Raw genomic sequence first — 6,093 nt, forward strand, 5'->3', positions numbered from 1 at the left:
TCATTATCAGAGTTCTCCCTTGTGTAATAAGATGCAACATTATTACAAATGTAGTAAAAAAAAACAATGACATTTTGTCATTAGGTAAACTCAACATGTGTAAAGCCCATCTGACATTAAAGAACTGAAAAGATGATATTGAAAATGTTATCTGTCTCCAAAATCCAAACATTAATGTATCGATGGAAATCTTTATTTACTGGGTGATTCAAGTGAAAAAACAAGACTGCCCTTTTGGAAAGCGGTGGAGAAAGAACCACTGTGCCTTAAGTATCATTATTCGCATCTCTTTACAAAAGCCAATTCACTGCCAGTCAGCTAAGCTAAAACTACCACAGTGCCTGTTTTTGGTACTGATGGTACTGCTATCCAAAGCAGTGGGAATGTCCCTAATGAGAATAAACAAAGTGCTGTTAGTTCTCAGGACCTTTATGCTGTGGTACTTTTTAGATGCTGTGGATCAGAGAAATCTCAGTCTTCCAATTTTTAAGAGGCTAGTGAAAAATGTGGCTGTTTTGAAACAACTGATTTATTCTATTGGAGTTTATACTGGAATTTTTTATTCCCTTGACTTTGTAAGGACTGTATAAAAAAAAATAAGAGTGTAGTTTGTATATATTTCTTTTTTCTTTACAGCTTTACATTCTGTGTTTTACATGTATTTGAGTGAAATGTACATTTGGTCTTTTACAGTAACGAAATAAAATATATATTGTTTATTGTAGTCTTCACCTGAATTTAATTTTCAAGCAGTTGAAACAACTCCTTGGTCTGTCAAAGAGATGCTTAGAAATGCCAGAAGGTGGCATCAATAGCACACAAAAATGTAACTTCACCAATGCGCAAATAAAGTCAACCGTGCACTTCAGACTGTTCTGAACGCTATCAGCTGAGTGCATCGTTAAGTACGAATGCAACTAGCTATTGATTAAATAGCTGCCCCTGTTTATTTATATAGTCTTGATCTTTATCTGCGTGTTTCGTTTCTCAAAACTCCTTAGCCGCGTATAGAGGCCAAGAAGTTGTTTTGATATGGCTATGGTGTAGTATAGGGTGGGCTACTGCCCTGTCCTGCATCATTTTAGCTAAATATGTTGAACGTAAGCTACGCTATTTATGTATCTATCAGTGCGAAGCATACTCCTCAGGTCGTGTGTGGAACAGTAAGGCCTGCACTTTCTTGTGTCTAAGCACATTGGTCAGACGCAGTGCTGAAACGCCTTGGTTAACTTCAAGTGACCATGAGTCGCTGAATTTCGCAATATGTATGTAATGTATGATTATGAAAGTCAGACAAGAAGTTCTTGAAGTTTCATAGTAGTAGTGTATTGTCGGGTGAATTTCACGGTTAACGTTTCATTGGTTTAGTAACGGTTTACGTTCATATTTTGGACAATTTGACGCCATAAACACGACCAATGAGGTGAATTTGATCAACCATTATAATGAGTAGCCTAGTCATGTATGCGATGGGCGTGTTTTAAGGTACCTCTACAGAAAATGCCTACCTCCTTGCTATTGTAGCCCTACTCTCATATCTTACGCTACTGGTAGGGCGGATTTGACTTTCCCAAGAGTGTATTGCTGTACGCCGCCTGCGAGGACTTCATGTATTTGTAAGGTAATGCTGTGCTCCGTTTCCATTCGGTGCTGTGTTGCTGAGGTTGAATCGTGAATATTCAACTCTGCCATGACTCGTGCGCCTACTTCAACCCTACTTGTTTTCACTGGAGGGGACAAACGTTCAGCTGAAAATTAAACCACTGGTAAATATCTTTTAAAATGATTATTATTAAGAAATGTATAGCCGATGTTGGACCAAAGGGCAAATTATACTAGGACATAGTATTACAATAGTAAAATATTTTTAGACACCAATATAGTATGCTATGGGCTATAGATTTTGGCATGTGAATGAAAAAATAATCTCTAAATTCACTACACTAAACTTCGTTACTCAGCCTAGCTTTGCCTAAAAAACACTGCTTGTTAATAATTCCCATGGCCAACTTGTTAATCATTAAGCCTGTTTAAATGCTTTTTTTTTTTTTTTTTTAAATGCCGTGCTCTATGAGCAGGATCATCTCAAGAGACAAACCTTATTAATTTGGCTTCTCCTAAATGCAAAAAATGAGGCTATAACTTTTTATTCCTCATTTCTAAAGAGAAAGATTCTTTCAGTCTATCCGGCCCTCAATAGCCCACTGATCCCCCATCCCTCATCCCCCAGGTGTTATCATAACTGCAGGTGTCCAATAATGCGAATAATAATTTATTTTTAAAAACGTCCCCTGGGGTAACATTTTACAGATGAGTCTTTGATAACATGCAAGGTCTTGATTAGATATTGTGAGAGAAAGAGATTTCAGTTATGTAAGTCAATATTGAGTTCGTGACTTGCCATATGCAGAGCAGAACATGTTTTGAGTGCTGATGGTCTCAATCGTCTTGACAATTTATCAGAGAAAGTGAGTTCATTATTATGTCCATTATTTTCTCTTAGATTCATGATATATGTTCCCTGGAAGAACTCTGGGAATAAAGTTCTCTAGTGTTTTATTTTCTAAGCTTGAGGCAATATCATGCCTGTGCTCACTTGTCCCAAACAAATTCAGCAATTTTTTTTTGTGGTTTTCCTCATTACAATGAATAGCCTTAACCTTTTTTCTTTGTCTTTTTAAAGACTTGTGAAGTGAGATTTTAAAGGGTGGAATTAAAGGGCCAGAACAATCAAACACTGATAACTCACAGTTCTTTATTGTGTCAGAGTACAGCTGACTGCATGAACAGCATGTTTCTGTTGTTATAGTTTGAAGGTTTCAGGGTTAATACTTTGCAGTTCCTTGATCATGATACATTTATCATTAATACATGCATCTGTGATGTGACATCTCTGTCATATTCACAAATACATCTAAACATGGCATTAAAAGCCATTCAAAACCCAGTTAATTATTCATCTTGTGAACAGTTGCCATGTAATGCAATTGTTATTAGATTAGATATTAAGGCCTAGAAGCATTATTTTGATTTTGTAATTATTATTCTCTGACAGCAAAAATGGCAACTCGCACCATTGAATAAAAGGTTTTACTGAAGCGCCATTCAGTCTCCAAAGGCAGTATGATAATGTTCCTGCTCTCTCTCTCTCTCTCTCTCTCTCTGGAAAGCCATTACTTTATGCTCCCTTTATGTTTCTTGTTCTGAGACCCTCACAGTCTCTCTGTGTGTGTATGTCTTAAGGTCATTCACAGAGGCAGCATACAACAGCACCGACAACAGCTCCCTTACTGTTCAACAAGCTCAGAGATAGCAAGGGCTAGGGTTGCTCTACATGTTTTGTGTAAATGAATGTGTGTGTGTGTGTGTGTGTGTGTGTGTGTGTGTGTGTGTGTGTGTGTGAGGGATATATTGTTGATTGGCAATTGGCTGTCAGTTCTTGTTTGCACTAAAACGTTTTGTCTAAAGCAGCCTTTGTTAGTTGCTTTTCAGATAGATCCCTGTTTACCAAATCTGAAGTTGAATTCTCCTCTAATGCACACATACAAGCGCATTCATTCACCCCTTCACAAGCGTACCGTCCTGATGCCTCTTAAAACCCACCAAAGAAACACACGTGATGTGACTGGATTAAGTGTTAGAATGGCAGAACTAATCATAATGTTAATGTACATATTTATTCCATGGATCTTTATCTGCACTCATGATTCAGTGCTGTCTTGAGACATGATGTGAGTGAGGTTCAGTAGGCTGATCTTGTTTGTGGAGGAAATTGTGAATAGAGGATTGATTTATTTAAAAAAATGTGTTGTTGTTGAGGTCTTCATCACCAGCTGTGAAAGAGGTGGTATTTATCACCATGAGAAAAAAAAAGTACTATACCATTCTGAAAGGGAGAAATTTCCTCTGATGTCAAACCTCTGGATTGACATCACACGCAATGATATGTTTTATTTTTATCCACGCATGAGCTAACCCAGCCTGACAGCAGATTCAAAGCGCTGGCTCTCTGTGTGACAGTGATTCGACTGGAAATGAGTTTTTGGGTAATGTGAGCAAGGATGAGAACTGGATGAGTGGGATTGTTTGAGGACTGTGAAAGCAGTGAATCTGAGGTAACCTTCAAAAAATGATTGAGAGATTGATCCCTGCTACCCTTCTGTAAGGAACAGCCTTCAGTTTTGACCTTTATATTGTGGAATAAATGTTGGATGTGTGAGAAGGTTAGTTAAACATACATGAGGAGAGGAGGTATGACCCCTGCTGTGACACACACACACACACACACTCCATAACACTTACTGCCTCTTCCAGGTTTATGGTTGTTTAAAACCCCTTGTCATTTGGTCTTGTATCATAGTTTATCACAGTCCTTCCGGGCAAAGCCTTTCACATTTAGAATCAGGTGTGACGAGAGCAGTCAGTTGACTCATGACTAAATTTAACAGAAAAATCCGGATCAAGTAAGGACTCTTGGACCTCTTTTTCCTCTTTTTTTTTTTTAACCTCAGATGGTTGTAGCACATACCGCTGGCTTATTTGTGAGACAGCCATTCAGCGGACCTAGCGAGATCTTGAGAACCACTAGCACACTAGGATCACTCAGTAGCTGGTAGCTCCAGGATTGAGGAAGTGAAAGAGAGAGATGAGTAGGAAGCCTGAGAAGAAGGGAAGAGCGAGAAGAAGGTTAAAAGCGAGGGACGGTTCTGCTCTCGAGTGTAGATGTCCCGAGGCCACCAGGGAAGATCACCCATGATGCATTTGGGCTTTCCACTCATCCCTTGTGCCTGTGCCGCTGTGGCATCCAAGCGTTGTCATGGCGTCAGTGGGGAAGACAGTTGTGGTGCCAGTGTGTGTGTGTTCAGTAAAAGGCTGCTGCCCATATTTATCCTGATGCAAAGATTTAAGTGAGAGATGGGATAATGAGTGAGTGTCTGGGTGTATATATGAGTGTTTCTATGTGTGTGTGTGTGTGCTTGTAATGGAAAGCTGCCCTTCTCTTATTTATGCAGGTGTGTGTGTGCGACTGTGGTGCACACATTTGTTTAAAAGAGAAGAGAGGGAGAGTGTGAGTGTTTATATTAGAGAGGCAGGGAGAAAATGACACTGTTTACAGAAGACAGGGAATTAATGTACAGAAGACGGGCAGAGAGCTAGGCAGAGAGAGAGAGAGGGAGAGAGGGAGGGAGAGGAACAACTGAGCTGAAGTGTCTGTGTGAGAGACATGGCAGAACAGAGGAATAGAAGGACAGAGAAACATTGAGGCATGTGGCTAGGTGAAGTGTTCTGGTCAGACGCTGTCTGACGGGGCCTCCCATTGCTGCTGCGTGAGGCCAGCTCCTGGGAGCCACATGAGAGGACAGATGTGCGTTGGTTGGACATGAATGAAAAGTCCAATCTGTGGCGCGCCAGCAGCAAAACCGCACTCCCTTCAGCCTCCCTCCCTCCCCGTCAGAGAGATACCTTGACAGATCATTCTGGGGGAATTTTCTTTGTGGTTCCGAGGCAGCTGTGTTGTGAGTGATCTCTGTGTTTACCGGTGGGGACGAGCGCGGGGAAGAGTTTTGGCTTACTGCCACGCAGCTGTTGCTATCTTATCTGCAATGCAATGCAATGCATTGGCCTGGGTGATTGTGACTGTTGTTATTGGTGTGGTTAGGTGTGTTGAACGTTCATTAAAGGGTTGGTCACTGATGGTATATGATTTGCAGGTTATGGCTGTGATTATGTATTATATAAATGCCTTTGAATGTTTTGCTTGTTTGATTTGTTTGCCATGCGTTGATGATTATGACTATGGTTTTATACTTGGACTGCAGACAGGAGTATGCTAGGAAGATGATTTGTGTGTGCATTCAGAAGTAACAGGCTGGCGTTAAACTGTTCCAGTGGAGTATCTTATAATTTCTAACATATCTCTCAGGACGGAATGAAGTATGGGAAGTTAATGTAGTTAACATTTTTGAAATGTAGCCAATGTCATTAGTGTGTCGCCTTTTTTGGCAGAACTTGGTGGGCTCTTTCTTCTGGAGTGGATTAAAGAGTTTTTCACATCCCCCATAGCACCTTCTCAAGGTTGATTATGTTTCTAAA

At 40.2% G+C, this 6,093-nt stretch overlaps 1 protein-coding gene across 1 annotated transcript in view; it reads left to right on the top strand.

Moving 5' to 3' along the window:
- Window positions 1-809: 809 nt before the first annotated feature.
- sema4ga (sema domain, immunoglobulin domain (Ig), transmembrane domain (TM) and short cytoplasmic domain, (semaphorin) 4Ga) overlaps window positions 810-6,093 on the top strand; it is a 39,368-nt gene continuing 34,084 nt past the window's right edge. Inside the window, exon 1 of the mRNA XM_012840375.3 lies at window positions 810-1,766. The gene's annotated coding sequence lies outside the window, so the exon portion shown is untranslated. The remainder of the gene's footprint in view (window positions 1,767-6,093) is intronic.

The sequence above is a fragment of the Clupea harengus genome, chromosome 13 (genome assembly GCF_900700415.2).
Source record: "Clupea harengus chromosome 13, Ch_v2.0.2, whole genome shotgun sequence".
Taxonomy (NCBI): domain Eukaryota; kingdom Metazoa; phylum Chordata; class Actinopteri; order Clupeiformes; family Clupeidae; genus Clupea; species Clupea harengus.